General features: G+C 36.4%; 2 pseudogenes across 1 annotated transcript; both read left to right on the top strand.

The window, feature by feature from the left end:
• Positions 1-15,511: 15,511 nt before the first annotated feature.
• On the top strand, positions 15,512-16,027 carry LOC143553151 (toll/interleukin-1 receptor-like protein pseudogene; annotated as a pseudogene).
• A 626-nt stretch (positions 16,028-16,653) lies between these two features.
• On the top strand, positions 16,654-20,973 carry LOC143553150 (disease resistance-like protein DSC1; annotated as a pseudogene). The gene is made up of 9 exons (XR_013138784.1): positions 16,654-17,661; positions 17,748-17,816; positions 18,051-18,275; positions 18,389-19,129; positions 19,227-19,803; positions 19,905-20,002; positions 20,468-20,599; positions 20,702-20,785; positions 20,920-20,973. The product of XR_013138784.1 is annotated as a disease resistance-like protein DSC1 (transcript).
• Positions 20,974-26,221: the final 5,248 nt, after the last annotated feature.

Below are 26,221 nucleotides of genomic sequence, written 5' to 3'. Positions count from 1 at the left end.
CCCCAATCGTCATCGCGTCTTTCCTATCTTTACTTTATTAATAGAACGCTCTTTCAATTAGAATTGATTCTCGATCCAAAATCAATCTTCAGTAAATAACCAAACAGTTCAAACTTATCTTTTCTTAATGCACATTGCAATCACAAAGTGGACTACTACAACTTCACGTCCCTTTTTCCTTCCAAACAATCTGGATTTCAATTTTCTTTTATTGGCTTATTCCTTGCCAAACTCATTCACCAATTTTTAGTTTGAAATTAATTCCACTTTCATATAATTCACTTCTACTTATTTATCTTCTCGAGGGGGCTAATAAAGTTATTTAGGTGTCGAATAAGACAAGAACACAATTGTTTTAATTCACACAATATCAATTGCAAAAAAACTAATGGTGAAGAACAGTGACGTCGTATATGTTTGCTAAAGACAAAAAAAACTTTTTCTTTCCAATTCTTTATCACACTCGATAGAGGGAAAAATAATAATACCCTAGCTAACGAATTTCCGATCAAACTAAAGGTCTACGACACAAACCTTTTCTCCGAGCGATCTACTAGACGGCGGTGGAAGTTTCACGTGTGTAATGAGCCGTAGCTCTGATACCAATTGTTGGCCAGGCGGATCAAACAATCAGATCAAACGAACTTATCAAACAAACGAACACGAGATATTGAGGTGACAACCCTCGACTCTTTTCATATATCAAACAAACATACCAAACGAACTTCACGAACTTATCAAACGTACGTGGAGATGAGACTCCTTGACTCTCTCTTAACTCTCTCTAAACTTCTCTCTTGACTCTCACCAATAAAACTAATAAACTAAACCCTATTTATAGACTCACTAAACTTGCTCTCAAAGACATACATTTCCTAAACCTACTACAATTCAAATAACTAAATTATAACTTAACAAAATAAACCTTTAACTTTACTAATAATTCAAGATTAATCCTTCAGTAACTCGTAATGTATTATTTTGACGTTATCTACTTGAGTTTGATCATGCATGGCCTCTATATATGAGTGTGTTCAATATACAATCAATTTAAATTGGAAACTGCAAAAAGTTCTGAAACATTTGTGCCTAATATTTTAATGATGACACATAATAGGTGGTATTGGTAAATTACCCAGTATCATTTGCTCATCCATATCATTTTGTAACTAGCTACTCAGGCCATGCGTAGTGGTGCTATAAATGTAGGCGACAAGTGGCGATGAGGGCGAGAACACCGCCCCCTTGGCGACAAAGGGGTGATAAGTTTGTGGGTGGGTGGGGGTCGAGAATTTGTCGCCAGGTTGTGTAATTATGATGATGATGTGGCGATCAATGATTGGAGGGTGAGATGATTTGTGGGCTACAACACCACCCCCTTGGGCTACATATCGTCCCTTTTTGCCACATGTTAAAAATCTCCTTATTTTGTAGCCTCTCCACTACACATAGCCTCATAAGCTTTGTTTTAAAATAAAGTCAGCTATGTGTTTGGGATTGCTTCTTTAAAATGCTTTTTGAAGAGAGAAAATGTCCAAAATGTCCCTTCAAAAGCACCTAAAAGCATAATGTCCAAAATGTCCCTTCAAAAGCACCTAAAAGCATCCAATTGATGCTTTTAGATGCTTTTAGAGGGGCATTTTGGACATTTTGCCTTTCAAAAAAGCAAAAATGCATTTTAAAGAAGCAATCCCTAACATGCCAACTTTGAACTCAAAATAACATCCAAATTACATCTCATTTAACCGGAACAACTCTAGCTACACCAATAAAAGTTCTTGTTGGTTAGTTTTTTTACAAACTGTGATACACAAAAGTGCAGAAGTCAAAAGGCTCGTCCCAATCGAGAAGCAAGATCTGTGAGTACGTGTTCACTACATGGAATTGCGAGGCCACATTAATTGAAACTGAGTTGTTTTTTATTGCAATTAGTGGTGGACCCCAAGAATTTATTCTATGGGGTCGGAAATTTTCGGAGGTCGAAAATATTACTATATGCATATATAGTTTTTCGGTTCGGGTCAGTTTGTGTTACAAAATAAAATCAAAATAATTTTAAAAACATTGCAAAAGTACATTGATATATTGCTAAATACACATGTTTTTCTCCTGTAGATTTGTATTAGTTTTGTTAAGTTTTACTTAGAATTTGTATACTACTAACATAGTTGTGTTTTGTAGGTCTTGAGTCATAAAAGGTGTTTAAAAGAGCAAGAAACAAGGCTAAACGAGCTAACACCACCGGGACAAACCAGAAGAGGAATCAATTGAATTGGCACGCGAAATGAGACCATATGGCTCAGGCCCGGCCCAAGGGTGTGACAGGGTAGTCGACGGCCACAGCCCCGACCTCCCGCTATGCCTGAATTTTTTTTTTTTAAAAAATTATATGTATTTTTATGAAAAAAATATGTATAATCAATGTTTCAACACATTTACATAAACACTAGCTTAGTCTAGTGACAAAGAGGTATGACATATAACCAAGAGGTTGTGGGTTGTAGTCTTATTTGAGACATTTTTAAGTTTATTTTTATACAAAATTTTTTCACACAACTCAAATCATAACCAAGTAAGTCCATGTAAAAAAAAATTTTAATCCCAACAAAATGTTCCTTTTACTTAAGGCCCAAAAAATATTTCGCCTTTAGCCCAAAAAAAATTTCGTCTTCTCGGAGCCGGCCCTGATATGGCTAGGCACGTCACGCGGCCATGGTAAAGACCACACCGCACGACGTGGCGTGTGTAGTGGGGCTTGGTTTTGTGATCTAGTACGCCATGTCACGTGGCCTCTCATCCTTTGCTCTCCGCGTGACGCGAGGAGATCTTTTTTCAAGAAACTTTCGTGTTCTACTAGGGGTTTTGAGCCAAAACAACTATAAGACCATACTTAACCCTAATGATAACACACGAACTCTGACTGTTATGGAGAAGTTTTGGAGCTTAGGATTGAAGATTTTGAGGGCTTTGAATGCTAGAAATCATCCGGTGAAGTGCTAATCAATCGGGATCGAAGACTCACAGGTTTTATCACCCTAACTCTTTCGTTTTATTTTTTTATCTAGATGTTCACCATGAATTCTTGTTTTGCTTTATTTGATTCAATAATGCTAGGCTAAACTTTATAAACCGCCTAGGCTTATGATAAATTATTGTTGAAGTTTGATTTTATTTTGGATTATGCTTTTGATTATGGCGTGATGACTAAGTAAAATGTTTAATTTTATTCATTTGATATGTGTATGTACTTATAGTTGTTTGATGAGTTTTATTGTTTCACTTAGTATTTGGTGAATGTCTTTTATATAATAGGATTTTGTTAAGTTATTTACTCTGTGTTGCTGACTAGTTTGTGGTTGATTTGTAATAAAGCCAGAGAAACAATAATAATTAATCAAGTAGATTGATATAATGCTAAATATATATGTTTCCATTGTATATTTTATTCAATATTAAATTAGTTTTCGTTCGTTTTTAGTCAAGATTTGTATACTACTAACGTTATTGTGTTTTGTAGGTTCCGGGAGTTGATCGTGATCGAAATGGGTGAAATACGAGAAGCCGGAACGCGTCAGGAAGGAACCGGTCAGACCAGGCTGGTCAGACCGCCCCCTATATTATGCGCCGCGTGGCGCCTACACTCAGAAATTCAAGCGAGTTTTCGTTTTTTGTTAGTGTTGGGGCTACTATCAGTATATAGACATCCTTAACCTTAACCTGAACAATACCCTAAAGCCACCAGTCCGAATTTGAAGATTACTTGAGCTATAATTCAAGATTCTTGGCTGTTTTGAAGGCAAGAGAGCATCCGGTGAAGAGTTAGACATTCGAGAGTGAAGATTACGGGTTTTATCACCTCTGATTTTTCGTTCTTTATTATTTCACCATGTTTTCTTACTTTATTACTTTGTTTGATTTTGAATACATGATGTTAGGCTAAACTTATTAAACTACATAGGTCGTGATGAACCTTTTTTTGGTTGGATTTTGATTGGGATTATGCTAGTTATGGATTTTATGTTTTAAGTAAATTGCTGAGTTTGATTTAATTGACGCGTATGATTACTTGATTTTATTTGCTTAGGTTTATTATTTCACATTACCCTTGTTGATTGTTTCATATGATATGGTTTTGTTAGTTCATTTATTGTTTGTTCTTGACTAGTTTGTGATTGATATGCATTAAAATCACAGAAACAATAAAACTAATCAAATAAATAAAAGTGAACTGCTAGCCTAGAAAGCTGTAAGGTGATAGGTTATTGATAGTTCTTTGTTGATCAGGATTAATAGATTTAGTTCTTCGTAAGGAGTCCGTCTAGGTTTGATTGTCAATTTAATCTATTAAGTAAACTGAGTTTGCTTAGCTATCTCTGATTTACGCGTTGTAAGGTAAGATTTCACTATAAAGATACTTAAACATAAAACAATTAAATAACTGTAAGGAAGTTTAATACATAAAACTGGTGTGTCTTAACACTTGTTAGAAACTCATAGGTTTCTTCTTGAAGGGTCAAGGGTCATGTTCAGGTTTTCTTTCAGGGTTTATCTTACGATCCCAGTTCCATAACTTAATTTCCCTAGTCAATTAATAGCCATAACTTAGGGGATTCTAGCCTAGGTAGTTACTTTCATAATCTGAATTAATCTAAGTAATTTACTAGTTTATTAATCTTTTAATTAATTAGGTTTTTATTAGTTTATTAATTAAATAATTGTTTAGGGTTTAAGATGTGACATCCTACTTTTGAAAAGAATTAATAAAATAAGTTTCTTTTATTTTATAGTGTGTCGTTTATCGGTTTATATAAATAAACTAATAGAGGGCGGGCTTGGACTTTAGAAAATGGAATGAGAGTTGGAATGGGCCTTAGGTCCATGGGCTTAAGGCAGTATAAATACCCCTTAAACCCTAAACCTCTCCATTTTTATCCATCTCTACACCATAGCCTACACCTTGGAAAACACACACAACCTGAAGCAAGATCCGGAGGCGAAAACCCGAGCTTGTTGGTGCTGGAACGTCGTGACAAGCCAAACCAACATCAAGACTTGACCGTGTTCGTAGTTCGACTTGTTTAAGGTACGTTTATAACGGTAAATCGCTCGTTAAGGTTCGGATTTGTTTGGGAAATCTTAGATTTGTATGAGGATGATAAAAACGAACCTAGCACAACAAACCTTACTGAAATTGATTAATATTTGGTGGGTTAATTGATTGATAAAAGAGACGTAGGTGTACATGTATAAATCGCACCCCATAAATGCGAATGTTTGGGTGAATGAAGGGTTAGGGTTTGTTGGCGCTGGTATTACGAGTTCAATGGTACCTAAATCGTGTTATTTCGTTAAGAATCGGAGGTTTAATCGCAGATTTGAAGTAGGTTAGCTGTGGGTGTTCTTGGCGATTTTGACTTTGACCTGTGAGTCAAAGTTGGATAAGACTGATGCCATTCGTTATTCCAGATAACGAATTAGTTCACCCATTTTGAGATCACGAATTAGTCAACCAATTCGTCATGACAAGATAACGAATCAGTTTCCCCAGTTCGTTATGATCAGTTAACGAATCAAGTGATTCGTTATTCACCCAATTCGTTAAGATAACGAATTAGGCTAGCGAACTAGGATAACGAACCACGTAACGAACCCGGTGATTCGTTACTTGCCAATTCGTTATGATAACGAACTAGGTGATTCGTTACTCACCATTCGCTACGTTAAGATAACGAACAAGAATAACAAATCAGGCATGTATGTAAGTTAACGAATTAGTTAACGAACTAGGCTTAATTAGTTATAGCGAAAGAGTTATAAAATAAAATAATAATTAAAATCCTAATGAAAAATGTGTTAAGACAGTTAATAAAAATAAAAATTTTCCAAGCTGACCTGGCAGCTCGACCCTAGCCAGGGGCTCTGCCCCTTGGACCCTGCTAGGGGCTGCCCCCGGACCTCCGTTCTTTGAGGGTAATAATTAAACTAGAAAGACGACATGGGTAGTGATAGTTAATTGATACGTGTAATTGTTATACAGTTAGTCGTGCACAGCTCTAGAAGGGAATAACCATAAACGGTGAATGTAACCGAGTTCAGGTGAGTTTCTAGCCCCATTCCTTGTTATGTTTTCAGGGCTGTGTGTATACTCGATCGATGTGATTAGTTAATACACTTATCCTAAATGATAAGTGTATGCCATATATGTGTTATGTGAAAGGTATGAATGATTGCTTGTCGGTACGTGAACGATCTTCGGATATTGCATGTACTGCCAGGTATTGGTTTGATGATATATTTGTCGTATATGAAGAATGAATGATGTATGTACGTATGAATCTTACAATTATGTATATAGAAAGGTATGGTATGGAGTTACGGAAGAAAGGGTGACCGGACCCTAATAATATCCGAGGTTGGAGGGTACCAGACCCTAATAATATCCGAGGATGAAGGGAGACTGGACCCTTATAATATCCGAGGATGGAGAGTACCGGACCCTAATAATATCCGAGGTATGTAGGGTGAAATGCCCTTTATAATGTAAGGATAGTCATGAATGTGTATGGATAAATGATGAACAGGTTATGTATGTAATGCGTACCTTCGGGCACGTGTATGTGTATGTAAAGTAAGTTATGTGATTAACTAGAACTCACTCAGCGTGGCTGACTTTTAGTATGCACGCAGGTTAACAGACTGAGACAGCTGGTTTGAGATGGACACATGGCAGGATTGAAGAGGCTGGCATCTGACGATTTGTCATGATGTTTTAAATGTTATAAATTTACGTTATGTTTTAAAAGACAAGTTATGGATGTTTGTAACGAATGGTTGATTTTTATATTATTCCGCAAAAGATTTAATTAACTCTGATATTTATAACTGTGTTTATGAGTAAATCCAACGTCCAATGTAGGGCACCGGTAACGGGTCCTTACATAAGTAATCATTATAGTTTATTATTACATAATTAACTAGAGTTAAATTTTAGTTTAATATTAACTAGTTGGCTTACCCGCGCTTCGCGGCGGGAGGCGTGAAATTGACCATTGTTGGTTTGGCAAAGCGCGTCGCACATTTTAATTCCGTTGCCGCCACAAACGGTTGGCAACTGTAGAACAACGCCCAGTGACATTCATTTCATCAACTCAAACCAAAAGGTTAAGAGCCACAACAGATAACCGCCGCCGCCATAGATGATCGGAACCGCTAGCAACAGCAGGCCACCCACCCCTAACTCTTCGTTTTTCTTTCTAAAATCGCCATCCGAGTAATCCAAAGCTAGAAACTTTCTAAAATCACCATATGAGTAATCCAAAGCTAGAAACAAAAAGACAACATCACGCATCACCGCATAGACGGCTGGAACCGTCGGCAACCGTAGGCGTTTGTCCATATCTTTGTTTCTTTCTTTACAATTACCGTCCAAGTAATCTTTTTGTAAGGCCCCGAACCCGGTAGCCCTACTTTAGCATCGGATTTACTCATAAACACAGTTCTTACAAACCAGAGTTAATTAAAAACTTTCGCGGAATATAAAACTTAACCGTTTATTACAAAACATTTAATCTTTTCCTTAAAAACAACTTAAAACATTACTTTTAAAACATCATTTCTTTCATCTTCAGATGCTAGTCGTTCAGTCCATGCCACGTGCCATCCTCATGCTAACTCTTCAGTCTGATCACCTGCGTGCATACTAAGTTAATCAGGTAATCATACATTACATACACATATCATACATACTTACGTATCCGAAGATACATACTCATACTTAACTAGTTACCCTTCTGTTCTACATACATACTTACTACCATACATACATACATATCTACAATCACTAACCTCAGTCTACTGAGAGTACGTTCATAGTCCGCCGTCTATACCTGTACTCAAGGTTGTGAACACGTAAAAGGTCCGCAGTCCTTACCTATGTTCACCATTTATGGTACGTGCAAGGTCCGCAGTCCTTCCCTATACCATCCTACATCTACAACACGTACAAGGTCCACATTCCTTCCCTATGTTGCAACCTAATTCATAGCACGTACGAGGTCCACAGTCCTCCCCTATGCCACCACATTACAATTACAGCACGTATAAGGTCCGCAATCCTTAACTACGTTGTCGTCTATTATCTGTAACACGTATAAGGCCCACCGTCCCTATCTACGTTTACATTTATCACCTATATCACGTATAAGGCCCGCAGTCCTTAACTACGCCCTCACTTACCAAGTTTATGTCCAACAGAAGCTAGAGGGATTTGCCATCCTAACTTACTATGTCGAACGTAGAACTCACATACCATTCGTGTACCTGTATACACATACTTCATATATACCATAATTACATTAGCATAAGAATACTCTAGGCGTTCTTCACCTCATTCATTTATCGTACTTCTTGTCGGTCCGTGCAATATCCGAAGATCGTTCACGCCCCAACAAGCATTCATTCATAACGATCATACATCATCCATTTATAACATTCATATCTTTATTTACAACTTGGCAGTACGTGCAATATTCGAAGATCGTTTGCGTATCGACAATCAATCATTCATATCTATCACATATATCATATATGGCATACACTTACCACTTAAGGTAAGTGTATTAACTAATCACATCGAGTATGCACACAGCCCCGAAAAACATAACAAGGAATGGGGCTAGAAACTCACTTGAATCTTGTTACGCTCTCCGTTAATCGTTATTCCCTTCTTGAGCTGTGCACGGCTAACTGTATAATATTTACATGTATCAATTAACTACTACTACTCATGTTGTATTTCTATCTTTATATAACCCACAACGAACGGGGTCCGGCGGCAGCCCCTAGCAGGGTCCAAGGGGCAGAGCCCCTGGCTGGGGTCGAGCTGCCAGGTCAGCTTGGAAAAATTTTATTTCCAATAACTGTCTTAACACATTTTTCATTAGGTTTTTAATTTATTTTCTAATTTGCTAATTCCAACGAACTTATCATTAAGCGAACTTAACAATAAGCGAACTTAACATTAAGCGAACTTAAGCATAGGCGAAATTGTCATCAGGCGAACTTAGCATATGGCGAAGTTGTCATCAGGCGAACTTAGCATATGGCGAAGTTGTCATCAGGCGAACTTAGCTGTAGTGAAGTTGTCCAGCTGCAGCTACTGTTCGTTCTTAAATCCATCTTCGTTTCTTAACTAAATAACTCGATTTAGGTATCAACGGAATTGTCTGACCAGCGCCTACAAACCCCAACCATCAAATCGGCCTAACATCGATGTTTAAGGGGTGCGATTTAGGCATATAGGTTACGGGTTCTTTTATCAATCGATTAACCCATCAAATCTTAACCATTTTCAGTAAGTTTAGTTTTGTAGGATTCGTTTTTACCATACAAACACAGATATATCATTTCTATACTAATCCAAACCTAAACGAACAAGTTCTCGATATAAACGTACCATAAACGAGTCGAACTACGAAGACGAGCTGGTCTTTGATGTTACTTTGGTTCATCATGATGATCTAGCACCAACAAGCTCGGGTCCTCGCCTTTGGATCTTGGTTCGGGTTCTGTGTGTGTTTTGGGTGTGTGTAGGGATTATGGAAAGATGGAATGGGAAGTTAGGGTTTTAGGATGGTTTAAGGGTATTTATGTCCCTTAAAGCCCATGGACCTAAGGCTCATCCCACCATCTTAATCCATGTAATTACCCAATTCCATGATTCTTTCTATATTTAATATTAATTAAATATTAACACTCGTTTTTAAATCATGGACTTCTTTTATTTACTAATATAAAATTCGGGATGTTACACTTTTCCCTCTGTAGATTCAAATGTAAGACATAGAACTTAATTTGATGTTTAGAGAGAGAGCTTAGATATAAGTTATGGTGGTGAGAGAAAGAGAGATGAAGATGGACATAAACAAAGGGTTTTTGAGTGAGGAATTGTGCACTACCAATCTTTGTTTTATCAAAATAAAAAAACAATATCAGTAGTTAGCATAAGATAGCACATGTGTAAAGTAATAATGCTTTAAGTACTTGTAATTTGTGTTTAAAATGTTGGAGCACTATAACAATAACAAAATGTGAGTGACACCGACCTCCTTAATTAATATATGTATAACTAGTTAAAAAAACCCCTTTAATAATAATATTTAAATAGTTATGTCATTTAGGTGAGTTTAATTAGCTAGTTACCTAATTTAAATAATCTTGTGGGTTCGATATCCGGACTTACTTAGCTGTACTAGAGTCGACCGGTACACTTGCCAGTTAGTAGTTTAAGTTAAGTTTAAGAGTCTAGAGTATTACTTAGTGTCTAAATTAACATGTTTTTATTTGACTTCTTTTAGCACATCATAGATCTAATTGTGTTGTTAATTTAAATATCTGTGAGGTGATAGATTGTATGATATGTCTTGGTTAATTAAATTTCTAGATTTAGTTGTTCGTGAGGAGTTCGTATAGGTTTGATTTATCAACTTTGTCTATCTTGTTGAGTAATGCATTAAACCACCTTCGATTTCCGCCATTTGAGGTAGGATTTTGTATAGAGGTATTTGTTATAAAAATAAATTAGTGACTGTGAGGGAGTCTAACTAAACTGATAACTTTAGTAACATATTAGGGTTCCATAGATGTCTCATTGAGAAAGGTCGAGAGTCCTGTTCGGTCTTCCATTAAGTAAATACTTTACTAAGTGATAACTAAAACATTAGGGATTCTAGCCTAGGTGGTTACTCATCATTATTTGAATTAAAATCCGAGTCCTATGCTAAGTCGTGTTTAGTTTTATTAATCACTCTTTAATTAATTATGCATTAAATTTAGTTGTTAGCCACCCCCCTCACCCACCCACACACACAAATAAATAAATAAATAAATAAATAGCTGTTTCAAATTCAATTTTCTGTCTGATTTCATTTTATTTTCTCAAGGCTACCTGGGTGTCAAATTCAAGAATTGTGTCAACAACAATCAAGATTCACGACATCATCAACACTTAATCATGGAAATCGCTTTGGAAAAATAATTTCAATATGGCAACAAAGGTACGATTAATGAGTATTGTGGCGAATTCCAAAGTTTGGACCATTAGACATTAGAACTTTTAAGTTGGCATGCCTTTCTATATAAAACTACTCTGGAGGGTTTTAAGGAGCTAGCAATACAACTAACATAATATTGTGGAGGAATCTCCAGTCGCTGTTAAGGTATTAGGTTCTTTAGTATTTGTTAGTGATGAAATACCATGATAGATATTTGGAGAAACATAATGAAATCACTTAATTCATTGAAGATCTTGATAGTAACATCCAAGGTGTACTACAGAAAAGCTTCGACTCCTTGCCACTTCACAGTCACAAAGAGTTGCTTCTTCATATTTTTTTTTAAAGACCAACAAATTCATTCCAAAACTCTAGCAAGAAGCTAGAAAATTTTACAAACATACAACATGCTAGAAACAATCCAACACCCACACCAACAATGAATTGCCAAACGACACCGCTAAAAACTAAAACAACGCCATTTATCCCACGTAAGATTGTTTCGTCTCCCTTTATTCTTCACCCACAAGAAACACATTATTTTTATTTCTTTCACAAGTCCGGCTATGTCCATCCGACCCCCATCATGAACCAATAAATTTCTCCTTTTCCACAAGCACCAAGTTACAACTAAGCACACCGCATATACGGCCTTCGCTTTCTCCGAGGACATGGGTGCAAATTTGTGTAGATCCAAAACATCCCGAAAGGAAAACAAAAGTGGAGGAGGAACCTTACACCATTGAGCAACCTCACTCCACATCGCTTGAGCCATACTACAGGAAACAAATAAGTGTTCCACGGACTCCTCCAACTCATTACAAATTGTAACCGGGTGCTCACCGAAATTCCCCTTCTTTCTAGAGCATCAAAAGTTGGTAAACGACCTAAAGCCGCTCTCCATGCCACAATGCCCACCTTATTTGGTAAATATTTACTCCATTCAAACACGAATCCCGGGTCATTAGTAGAACGGGCCGAAATTAGATTTTTAATGGACCGGGCTGAAAAATCCTCACTATCTCCCCCGACCCACACCACCCTATCTACACCATTAACCAAATGAACTTGGAGGCAGATTTGGAGCAACTACCTCAGCTCCAACACATCTGATTCGCGGGTCGGCGACCTAGACCAATTCCAATTCCCACAAATGAAACCATCAGCCATGAACAACCTATTGGCCACAACACAAGTTTTGTTCTTCTCCAAGGCGAAAAGTCTCGAAAAACGAACACATAACGGACCCGACTCCAACCACCAATCAAGCCAAAACCATGTACTTCTCCCGTCCTTAACTATGTTCCGAAAACTCTTATTTAAGTCAATATCAACGAGAGTAAATTAGAATTTAGGCTTACTATTTGGTTCCACGGACACGGTGCAGACATCTTTGCCGGTATAGCAGACCATGATCTTGATGAACTATGATTAGCCCAAACCACCTTCCACCACAAACTACCTTTCTCGTTTTTAACCGCCACCACCACTTAGCAAGGAGTGAGACATTAACATCTCTAAGTCTTCGTAACCCGAGACCTCCCTCTTCACCCGGAGCCACAACCACATCCCAAGCAACCTAATTCATCTTTGTCTTCTCCTCCGACCCTCCCCAAAAGAGAATTCTACGAAGTCTTTCGAGTTTCTCCAAAACCCCTTCTGGGGCTTTGAATAATGAGAAACAGTAAGTGGGAAGAGAATTCAAGACCGATTTGATCACCGTAATCCGACCACCATATGATAATTGTTTAGCTTTCCACAACGATAGCCTTTTTTTAAACACCTCAATAATCGGCTCCCATGCATTAATTCTATTCATATTCACCCCGACATGCAAACCGAGGTAAATAAAAGGCATCTTCCCAACTTTGCAACCCAAATCCGAAGTCACTTCCCCCAATTCAACCTCGCCCACCTCAGTCCCAAAGATTTGACACTTGGTTTGATTTACCTTTAAGCCCGAAACTAAGGAAAAAAACCTTAAATTCTCTTGAGGTTTTGCGCGTTGGCATGGTTCCATTCTCCAATAATGATCGCATCGTCTGCATATAAAAGATGAGAAAGAAGTGGTCCTCCTACCCCACACTGTAACCCTTTGAAAGCCCCACTCCTAACCACTTTTTTAATTAAGTATGAAAGCCCTTCCATTGCAATGACAAAAAGGAACGGGGATACTGGATCCCCTTGTCTTAACCCCCGGGTACATAAAAACTCCAGAGTCGGAGACCCGTTAACAAGTACCGAGGCCCAACTAGCCATCAATATCCCCGCCACCCATCTTCTCCATTTTGATGGAAAGTTCATTTGACCCATAACCGAATCCAAGTAGAACCAACTCAACGAATCATAGGCCTCTTCGATATCAATTTTATAAAACATACCTTTCCCATGCGACTTTTTTAACCATGCGAACGTCTCGTTGAGAATCAACGGTCCCTCAATAATACTCCGATTCATGATAAACGCCTATTGCTCTTCCGATATTAAACCACTGATCACTAATTTTAACCTTCGGACTAGCACTTTAGAGATAACTTTATTCATACAACCAATTAAACTGATCGGCCTATAATCATTTAAACCACCCGGATCTTTCGACTTAGGAATTAAGGCAATAAAAGAGGACAAACATCCAAAGCTAAACTGTTTATTTGCATATAAATCAGCAAATATCTTAATAAAATCACCTTCAAAACAACTCCAAAATCTCTTTAGAAACTTGAAATTGAAACCGTCCGGGCCCGGTGCCTGCTCCCCATCACACTCCCAAACCGCGTCTTTGATTTCTACTACCGAAAATGGGGTGTCCAAAATGCTAACATCGCCTTCCTCTTGTTTTTTGATTCCATCCAAAACTGCCACAGGCCGATCCGTTTCTGGTTCCCGAAACCGTTCTTCAAAAAACCCAAAAGCTGCTTCTTTAAGTAGTACTAGATTAAGCTCCCAAGCTCCATTAATTGACAGGCCATGTAATCTATTACTGCTAAGATTGGCATTGAGAATACAATGGAACAACTTAGAATTCTCATCACCTTCAACCGCCCACCGTACCCGAGCCTTTTGTCTTAAGTCCGCACACTTTAATTTCTCAAACTCTTTCACGAAAGCCACACACTCCGACCTAAGCCCCAACTCGTAATCCGACAAATTTCTATGCTCCGCCTCTCCCTCTAGCCTTTCAATCTCCTTTTTTTTACCGTGTATAGACCTTCCTTCTTCTTATTTTCTACCAACAACCACCTTTTTATATGACCTTTCAACCATCTCAACTTTGTGGTAAAACCCAAGTCCGCCGGCCCATCAAATCTAAAGGCTCTACATTTGAATGAAACGAACTCTTCAAACCCTTCAAGTTCAAGCCACGAATTATAAAAGCGGAATGGTATATGTCCGAAATTATTATTTACCGTAGATAATGGAATCGGCCTATGATCCGAGTCCCCTTTTGCCAAAACTGTTACCGAGGCTAACGGCCACTGATTATGAAACTCCGAACACACCAACAGTCGATCCAACTTACTCATCTTTACCCCATTATCGGAAATATAGGTGAATAAGCCCCCTCCCATTTGATACTCTGTCAATCCTGCTCTTTCAATGAACTCATTAAACACATTAGCATTAGGCTGTGAGAATTCCGAGTTTCTTCTTTCCATAGAGCTCCGGACCTCGTTAAAGTCTCCCATATACCATTTAATGACGCTCGTAACCGAGTTTCTTCTTCATATTGTCTGTTCCTTTGTTGGTGAATACAAAATTGTCATTTTATTTTCTTTTTGTATTTTTATTATTTTTCTTTCTTTTAGATTTATTTGTTTATTTCTTTTTATTATTTTATTATTTCTTCTTTTAGATCATTTTTATTTTTTACTGAATATAAAAAAAAATAATAAATGCTTTCAATTCTTAATTAACAAATTAACCTAACCTCTTAACCAAATGCTATATATTTTTTGGGTTTTATCTTTAGTTTAGTACTCGATGTAACTCGTAATTATGGGCGGGTTTGTTAGCACAAGTTTGCTGGACGTTACATACTATATTTTTAAGTTTTCTCTTTCGTTAATGTATATAACGAGTTCATTAAAACCGAAAAGGTTTATATTGCGACTGTATTTTTAAGTTTTCTCCTTGGTGATCTAATATAAAACGGGAAATTTTTACACCAGCCGTAATGCACGGTTTTATCTTGCTAGTTATAACTAAAAGACATAGAAATTAAAAAACATAAAGTAAATAATTAAATGTCGATGATACTTACAAAATGCCGGCCATAGGACAGAATGACAGATACAAAGTTAATGGTTGGTAACCTGGGATATTATTTTAGTATTTGAAAATTTACATTAGATACAAAGTTAATGGTTGCTTATCGTTTTTGCCGTTTTTGGCAATATAAGAACAAAAGGTCCATTCGTCCCTATACCTCCTAACTTCAGTTCTCTGAATAACTAATTTCAATGGCTTCCAGCTCCTCCTCTACTGTTATGGCTTCTTCTGGTGCTAAAGCTTGCAGCTATGACGTCTTTCTAAGCTTCTGTGGCAAAGACACTCGATATTCTTTCACTGATCATCTATACCATAAATTAATTCTAGTAGGAATTAATGCTTTTAAAGATGGAGAAGATATCAAGAGAGGTGAGGAACTAAAACCTGAAATTGAGAGTGCAATCAAAGCATCTAAGGCTTCAGTAGTTTTATTATCAGAAAATTACGCAACTTCAAATTGGTGTCTTGAGGAGCTTGTGCTCATCCTACAGCAAAGGAGGGAGTGCAGTCATTTTGTTCTACCTGTTTTCTATCACGTTGAGCCGACAGATGTTAGGAAACACAAAGGGAATTTCCCTGTAGAAAATGACAGATGGAAGAAGGCTCTCACAGAGGTTGCAAATTTGTCCGGTTTCACTCTTTCTGGGCATGGTTCTTTGTCTCTTCTACTCATTTTGGTCTCTAATGCAAAAGTCATAACTCTTTAGAACAACAGGCATGGTAGAAAGCTAGTTTGATTAATAACTAATGAAAATCATGTGATTGACATGCACATATATTACAAGAGAATAAATGAAGGCCTCAAGATCTATTAACAAACACGATAATGCGTAAATAACAATAATTAACAAGAACGAATTTGTGTATCGAACTTTTGTATTGAAAACGGATGATTACAAATGATGGTGGCCGGAGGTATTTATACCCTCGCGGGCGGTTACATCACCGGTGCGACGTTTCATAAACGACGCGATGTTCCGATATAAGTTACAATATTTACAAATTAATACACTAACTATTACTAGTTACACTTTGTACCCTAACTACACTAACAGAACATTCTAACGGAGTTTATCTATTCTATAATAAACTAACGAAATATTTAACGAAACTTTAACGAGATCGATGATTAACCAACAATAAATATGTGACTGTAAAAAAGTATATGATTAAAAATTCAAAACACTACAAAATTTTAAATGTTATCCCATGAACTAGTTCATTTTTTGTGTTCTTGCAGGCCTGAAACAATATTTTTGAAGAAAATAGTTGATACAGTTTACAATAAGTTGTAGATCAGAAAGAATTCCATCTTCCACTGCATTTAACAGGGATGACGGCTCGCTATAAGGAGATCAGTTCCTGGTTAGAACAACCAAATCTTGTGTTTTTAGCAATTTACGGTATGGGTGGAAGTGGAAAGACAACTATGGCCAAATATATATACAATTTAAATCTGAGAACTTTTGAATATGTGAGTTTTCTTGAAGACATCGGTAGTAGAAGTAAAACATACAATGATTTACTTGAATTACAGAAGAAACTTCTTAAAGATATTTCAGGGGGGGAAAAGAGAAAAATACCCGGTATTTCTCGAGGCACGTGTATGATTGGGAAAGTATTGCAAATGAATAGGACACTCATTGTTCTTGATGACATTGTTGAACGGAGTCAGTTACTTGCTTTACTTGGAACAGGAATGATTAATGCACAAAGCAAGATTATAGTTACAACCAGGGAAAAAAATACACATAACTGGTTTAACTTACCATATTGGAGCTCTCAACAGTATGAAATGAGATTGTTGAATGATGATGAATCATATGAGCTTCTTTGTCGCAATGCACTCCAATCTGATTCTGATCTCTATATGAGGCATTGTGACTGGGTTGTAAAATATTGTCAAGGAAATCCATTGGCTCTTGAAGTGTTGAGCTCATCTACAGCCAAGTACCATGCCAATATGATTATGCGAAGTCAGTTGAAGTTATCGGAAAGAGAGATGGATCTTCGAATTCAAAGTGTGCTCATAAGAAGCTACGTGTTATTGCCCAGTCATAATGTGAAAGAGTTGTTTTTGCATATTGCTTGTTTCTTTATTGGCATAGACATGGATTATGTGTCAAAAATATTGGAGCCTGATTACGCAGCACGATCTGGGATCGAAATCCTAATTGACAGATGTCTTCTTTCTGTTTCACCAAACAAAAAACTCATGATGCATAGATTGCTTCAAGAGATGGCGAAAAACATTATCCGTCAAGAATCGAGAAATTTCCCTGCAGAGCGCAGTAGAGTCTGGCTTAGTAGTGACTCTTATAAGATATTGAGCAAAGGAAAGGTCAGATGCTTCATAATTGTATACTTTCACTTTTACTTTCTCCTATTTCCTCTAATTTTCTACAATTTCATATATGTTTCTTTTAGGGTTCAAAAACGATAGAGGGTTTAACACTTGACATGAAAATCTTGAAACAAGAGGATTTTGCATTCAAGGTACTTTAGTATAAGTAAAACTCCAATGTTAAAAAGATATACTTTTTTTTTGGTAAGTTCTTAACCTAAGTTACGAATTGGTTATAATATGTTAAATAAGTGGCACACGGCATGCGCCGATGCGCGTGAGCCACTAAGTAGAAAAATCTAGTGTAGTTACATGCCATTACTAACTCCCATCACGCTAAATTTGCAGTCATGCCATTACTAACTCCCATCATGCTAAATCTGCAGTCATCAGAACTTAAAACAAAAACACTTAAAAATATGGAAATCCTAAAACTGCTCCGACAAAATTTTGTGGAGCAAAAGGGTTCCTATGAGTGTGTTTCTGAAAATTTAAGATGGCTATGCTAGCATGGATTCCGTTTAAAAACCATACCCTCCGACTTGTGCATGGGAAACTTGGTGGCAATAGATATGAGCTACAGCAACTTGGAAGTTTTTGAACCCCCTATGGTAGTGAATTCAAAATCTTCTCTTTTTTTTTTCTTTTTCTTTTTGCTTCTAGATATTTAATGGTATTCTAAAAACCATAGGTACTTATATAAAAATTCTAACTTATGCCACAGGTTCTTCAGTCATTGCAAATTTTAAACCTAAAAGACTCACACAACCTATCTGAAATTCGGAACATCTTCAATATCCCTTGTCTTGAGACATTAATTCTTTGGAACTGTTACAGTTTGGTTAATGTTTGCAGAACCATTGGTGATCTGACAAGTCTTACGTTATTGAACATGACGGGTTGCAAAAGTCTATGCAATAGGGAGAAAATGAATATGTTAGGAGCTTCTACTTCTGGTGGAGTTGTTACAGAGCAGCCTATTTTTACCTTTCCATTTTCATTGCATCAGTTATTCCTCAAAGACTGCAATCTTGAATGTACCAACTCTTTTCCCCTGAGTTTCAGTGTTCAATCATATTTGCAATACTTGAATTTATGCAACAGTCTATTCGAGTCCTTGCCTTGCTATAACCATCTTGAAAATCTACGGGTTCTTGACCTGAGTTTTTGCTCTAAACTCAAACACCTTCTATCTCTCCCAAGTACGCTGGCAGAATTGTATATATATTACTGTGAGTCACTAGAGATAATAACTTTCCATTCACATCGATTCCCTTTGCAAGAGTTTGGCTATGAAGGCTGTGTTAAGTTGTGTGAAATTGAAGACTATATCAAACTGATACCAATAACTAAACTAGATGAAACTGAGTTGGGACACATGAAGTGGATAAAAGAATATCAAAATCACGAGGTGTGCCTTGTTGGTGATGATGAGCTCACAGTTGGCAGAAGTTGGCATATCCAGGTTTGTTGTTTATCGATGAAATATATCATCAATTTCCGTATGCAAACTAAAATTATAGATTGATTGAAATTTGAAACCTTTTGTTTATGTTGTCCAGATGTTGTACGAATTCAACATAATGAGCACATCTCTGCCAGATATAAAGGATCCAAACATGACACCTAACTATACATCAGTTCTCCCTTCTTTGTCCTTTGATGTGCCTTTGTGTCCCAAAAATAAGAGGCTTGAAGGAATTATTGTAACTTTCAGGTATGCAGTATCAGGTTATGATTGGGCATGGTTTTGTAAAATCAGTTCGACCAACAATGGTGTTGATTTGATGTACAGACCTAAAGTTTTTGGCAAACCTAAGTATGGTGAATTCGGTCTATGGTTAAGTTACTGGCCAATTGGAAACACCTTGAACATTGGGGACACGGTTAATGTATCTATTATTGTGATGAGCGGATTGTTTGTACATGAATGTGGTGTAAGCCTTGTGTATTCAGATAAGGAAACCTTGGAAAATAACACGGGACGGGGGGAAATTTTGGGATGTGATTTGTCTGGATTTCAACTAAGCACAGGAGCATACTATCTTTGTAGGCATGATTTTTATGAGTTAATAGAGGTTGGTAGATTGACTCGTGCTTGCTTTAGTAGGATATTTGATGGTGTAATCGACTGCACGGGTATGTCCTTTGATCATATGAAACTATTTTTTTTTTTGTTTCTGTTAGAAGATAAGCTGTTAACTGAGAGTTTCTTGTATCTGTTATTTTCTATGCCATAGAGGTAAGAGGATGGAGAAAGACGGGTCGTCCGAAACAGGTGAATGAATCATATACAGAGTTGAAAACTGTTAGATGTATTATCGATGGTCCTGATTTGGTAAGATTTCTCTGCAATAGTTGTTTTTCTTTTTTTTTTTTTGCATCAACTTGTTACATGAATAAGATAAAGAGCCCATATAGCTGTATTTTAGCCTGCATATGCAGTTTGCATTAGAGGAATATAGGTCATAGTATTAGAGAATATTATAGAATACATTATTAGAGTTTAGTATTATAATGTTACCATAATTAGAAGATTGTATTTGATTATATTTTCTTATATTTATCTCATCTTACTCTTATATATATATATATAGTTAATTAATAATACATTACACTTTAACGGGTTTTCATAATTCTATTAACACATAGTACCGTACCATGTGTGCAAATTTTCTCTACGTTTGATAGCCTTGGATTTTGATCCTTTCTTTCTTACATTAACTAGACTATTACAATCTACTTGGACCTTTTGGTACATGATGTTTTCGATTCGTGCTTGGGTATTTATTTTAACAAATAGGAGGACATCTACAAGATCACAGAGATGTCCAAAGCATCTTTTGGTGATAAAACTGCGGGGCTCACATTAAACTTGCTTGAGGGGGAAATGAAACCTGGCACTAAATCTGAAATAATTGAGGAAGCGATAGAGGTAATTTAACATTAAGATTCGTGAATAAATGAAAGAGCTTAATATTTTGGCGTGTAGGTAATTTAGTCTCTCATGTCAACTTAAGAACTTCATGATGAGCAGTACATGTCCGGCGATGTGACACTTGGCAATTTCATATCAACTTTTAACCAAATCATGAAGGAGGAATCTGATTGTTACTCACTTGTAAGTACCACTTTTTTTTTCATGTCAAAGGGCCTAAGAAGGCTTCAAATCTTACTATTCTTTCTAAAACAATAGACCAGAAAACCATGGAACTTTGCTGACAAATCTGTGATTTTCATTGTTTGGCTGATTAGAAACAGATTTATTTGATCTTTTCCCATATGTACACTCCACAACCAACAGATTGAAATAGATGAAGTATGCCGACTGAAATACAGCCAAATCGAAACATAGATAAACTTGAACTCAAACTGAAATAGTAGTAGAAATATAATAATAGGAAAATGAAAAATATGCTAAAGAGTCTGCCAACAGGTTTTGAACGAAGGACGCCTTCATAATTACTCCATTAGCAGCATCGACTGCGCCCCTAAATCCAGCTCCCGCCCGTATTCCCCATGTCAGAGTGGTGGACTTCAGGTATTTGCTTACCTACTTGTTTAGTTGTCTAATAGTAGCTAGCTGCAAAATTGTTACTGTGTAATTTAGTTTATTTTGCTGAATCTGATTTTTAATTTGTTTTGCAAGATCATTATTGTTTAATCTTGTTTCTTTTTTGCTAAAAAATGTTTGACTGCGACCCTCCAAATTATTTGTTTTGTTAGCGGCTGTCGCATGTGTTTCGTAAAAAGAGTACTGAACAATATTTCTACTGTTGATGCAATATGCCCTTTTAATTTCGGTGATCCAACGTGACCTGATCCTCTAGAAATCTGGTAGATAGACATCCGAAGGCTGCAACACAATGACATTAATAAAAACATTTTGGATTGTTGGCCCCAATTCAATACACAAACTATGAACAGAAAACAGAGAAGAAATCACAGAATTTATAGAACACCACAACACTACTCAGTTAGAGTAATAAATTTGCAAAGAATCAATGCATTCAATAAAATAACCCTAGCCATCTATTTATATTAAAAACAACTCCTAATTATATAGGAAAAACCATAACCCATATGCTCATTGCTGATTTACGCTTAGACGTTGACTATTTTAATTAACTTTGACTGCATAATTATTGGAATTGAACTTATCAGTTTTCACCCATGCCATAAATTAAAAAACAACAAGAAACTCATACTAAAATATCAAACTAATAACCGACCCATTAACTTTCTTATGACCGATTTAGGATTAAAATCTAACATACACCGTAATAGGAAGGAGCTTAAACAGTCCCCACATGCTTCCTCTCCTTTTGCTTAAACAAAGTTTACAAGTTGACCTTCCCCTTTTGCTTAGGAGTTTTCAATGATCAAATATGATATTTTCGTAAGGCGTATAGAATAAGAAAACTTATCATCTCCATGCATTATAATAACATTGTACATTTCAGAAAATTGTTCTAGCAGTGAAGTTAAGCAGTGATACTGAAAGGCGCAAGATGATGAAGGCATTAAGGACGCTTCAAGGTGTCAAATCTGTTGATGTTGACAAAAATGAAGGGAAATTATTTGTCATCGGGGATGTTAATCCTCAGACTGTGGTTAAATACGCGAATAAGATTGTGGACACAAAGATCTTAAGTGTTGAACCTGCTTCAGAAAGTCTAGCAGAACAAGATGAAACAGAAGTTAAACACGGAAAAGAAGATGAAGGACCACAAAAAACAAAAGGGTCAGCCTGTTCTGTTATGTAAGGAATAACTAAATAGAAAGTATCGCACAGTTTCTTTTTCCCTGATTGTAAATACGTTCTATTACACATAGTGATACAAAGGAAGAAATGCATTGGATTGAGTATCGGAGAACAATATTTACATAATTTAACTATGCCCAAGGTTTTTGATGAAATGTTAAAAGAGAAAATGATGGAAATAATAAAAATGATCAGGTTCATATTGATCTTTGCAATGATACATATGAAAAAGATCGTGCACGTATTAGTGTTTGTAATGATCTTTGTCATGATACGCCAGAAATGATCAACATGAGAATGATACTAAAAGAAACATAATTTGCCTCAATGAATATTATTGTTGTACTGATGTGTATATATATACAGCCCACTCATATGGTGGCGATGTTACCTAAAGCTTGTCTAGAAAATCTTCAAAAAGTTGTTTTGGTAGTTGTTTGGTGACAATGTCAGCCACCTAAGCTTGGTGGAACAAACTTGGTGTGCACTTTCCTCGAAGTAACTAGTTCATGACCAAAATGATAATTAATATTTTGACCAAGGAAAATAGCACTTACGTTTACGTTGTCACACAACAAAGTAGGGTAGCACGTTCAGCTGCACTGCTGCAGTGTTTGCCATAGCTTTGTATTCCGACTTACAACTAGTGAACTAGAGCATGAGACCCTAGGTTGTACCGTTTAACTCCTCAAATTTGTTCCTATACCCAATAAGTCCAGGTGTTAGGTGGCGGTGGTACACACTGTGTTGATTAAACAAAGAATACGGTGTGTTATTGGGTGCCGAGAGGGAGGGTGTCTATATGCACCAATTAGATGTTGCCACGGTGAACCCAATTTTGAATTGCTCACAACATGTTACATACCGGTTTCTAGACCTGTAAACAAATCGAACATTTGGTGAACGAAGAAGTTCGTTTATCTTCGTTTATTTAATAAACGAATTGTAACATCCGTTAGTATTCAAAAATTTTAACATAATGTTTATAAATAATTGTTTTCATACAATAAACAAATATCATTCTGGTCCAGTGTTTAACTCACATATGTGTGGCCGGAAGGACCTGGGTTCAAACCTAGGTAAGGCTGTTCTTTAGTTTTTATATTTAGAAAAACCTTTCTTTTTGTCTTTTATAAATCAATAAATATATTAAAAATCATTATAAATTTAACAAATTACATTAAGTTACACAAAATTATTTATAAATTATATTTATTATTTTCTCATCAAAAAACCAACTTTTGTTTCCATTAAGTTCGTAGAACTTGATTAATATTGTGTTATTAAAATAATTTTTTCGTTAACTTTATAACACGTTAATATAATTGTTTTCAAAATAAACTTTGACCGATAAAGTCATGATCCTTGGATATTAAAATTCTCATATTAACAAAAAATTACTAATAAACATTAAAATATTAATAAACCGTTAAAATTTGTGTTAAACAAATATTATAATTCTCATGTTAACTAAACTGTATTAAAATAATAAAATCGTTAAATTACCGTTACAACTTTAAATAATATTATAATACCAATTGGCATAAAAGATACAATAAAATAGATGCTTAATCCCTAAAACTAAATTATTCTAACTTTTATAATCCCGATAGTTAGTCTTTAATTTTTATAATTTCAATTATAGTTCGTGAGATTCGATCGCTTCGGTTTCGTTAACTCGCTTTCGATTTTATTTCAAGTTTAGCTTCAATTTCAAGGTGAGTTTCTCACACCCCTTTTTATGCTTTTACATATGGGGTAGAATACATATCCTAAAAAATACTTACTTTTACTTTGTCTCGTACTTGTGTGTTTACTTGCTCAAAGATTACGTGCTCATGGTTTCCTCAATAAGTATGATCATAGCTGTCACACTCCGGCTTAGGGCCTAAGCGTATGAACAATAGTTGGTACATGTTTTGTAAATACATCAGAGTTGCAGTTTATTTTAGAGGAAGACTTTGGTTTGAATATAATATTAATTTATTTGAAAACTTCTCAGATAATAAACACCCAAGTGTTTGATTTACAAATCATGTTGTAAAGTTTGTTTATAATATTTTTAATAATTTAAAATTGAGCCATCTACACCTTGTGAGCGTCTATCTTCATGAATGACTATATTCCTTGCTACCTGTACTAAAATGTTTTCCTGAAATGTGGGGAAAAATGCGTCAGCTATATGCTGGCGAACACGTATGACTCAATAAAACATTTTAAATGACGATTATAATACAAATGTAGTTTTCTTGACAATCTCAGCGGAAGTATTCCTACTTCCGGTATATCTACCACTGCCCTACACACACAACGGTATTCCCGAGCCAAACGGCCCTAAACTGAGAACTGGTCATGACCGTTTAAGCTCGCGGCTTCATTGCCTTTGATTGATTGATTGAGCTTTAACAGTTATGTTTGGATCCATACACATGCGTATTGATTTGATAGTATTCTCTACTTTGTATTATAACGTTTTAGAGATTTCATTATCTCATATAAACATTGATTGACTCGTTAAGACAAACACCCGTTCGTCTCATTGAGTATAAGTATGTTTTGACTGATTGAAAAGGTTAACGTATTCACCTGTGATTGACTGATCTTAATGATATGGTGATCTTGTTTGAAACCTTGATTGTGAATGATTGATTGACCTTTATAAAATAGGTTTATATAAATATTCGGATCGTCATCTGATCCGGCTACAGACCCTTAGTCTGGTTTTGATAGCTTTAAACCTTGACTGATCATTTGTTTGAATAAAATATTGAGACATATAGTCTTTGTATTTATTTACCAAATCATATGCTGAGTTTCTTCTTCATGAAAAAACATCTGTAATCTGTTTCTTCTTCAAGAAGAAACATTCATTGACTGCTAATATTGAATGAAAAATCTTATGTTTCTTAATCATAAAGAAACAATATTTTTACTATATTCCTTGTATATAAAATGCTATGTTTCTTAATCGTTAAGAAACTATATCTCGACTATATCCTTATGAATGAAAAACAGGTGTTTCTTAATTGTAAAGAAACATTACCAAAATCCTTGTATGTTTGAAGTTTATGTAAACATATTTATGATCAAGGTTTGGGCTATACCCCTGACTGTGGTCTAAGCCATATAATATAATAATAAAATAACGACTTAGGTAGAACCCCTACCTCACACGGCTATTCGGAGTTTTGCTAACTAGGATTGATTGAGCAGCACTTCCACTCTCTATCGCATTCTAGTGCTTAAACTGTCAGAACCTCATAGCTTGGCACGCACTACGATGCTTGGCACACAAAACGAGGTGACATACGGTGGTTGTCGTGTCGTGCACGTACTTCGAGATAGATTGTCGGGTTATCTTCGGGTGGCACGTACTTCGAGGTATCATCGGTATGTGGCACGAATTACGAGGTGACGATTGTCGGGTCGGCACGAAAACCGAGGTAGTGAGAGAGTAGTTTTTAGAGAGAGAAGGATTTTGGTGTGAATGAGAAGTGTGCCGTGAACCCCCCCGTTTATAGCTGATTTTGCAACCCATCGCGTACCGCGATGGGTCTTGGTGATCCCGTCGCGTATCGCGGCGCCGCAAAATATATGCCGCCATACTGGAAGCTGCCACGTGTCCTGCTGAGTCATCCAGGTCCATCGCGATACGCGATGACCTTTGTTCTGGGCTCATCGCGTAGCGTGATGGCATGCTGGACTCAATTTTTTTACTTACACTTCTCATCTTTGTAACCGCCACTGACCATTACTATCTTAGAAGACCTTCGCCACTCTTACAATATATCC

Source organism: Bidens hawaiensis, unplaced genomic scaffold, assembly GCF_021521415.1.
Source record: "Bidens hawaiensis isolate Kalapana, Puna unplaced genomic scaffold, B.hawaiensis_p1.1 tig00017154_1, whole genome shotgun sequence".
Taxonomy (NCBI): Eukaryota; Viridiplantae; Streptophyta; class Magnoliopsida; order Asterales; family Asteraceae; genus Bidens; species Bidens hawaiensis.
Note: the sequence above shows the minus strand (reverse complement) of the source record. Positions and strands in the feature narration are given on the sequence as shown.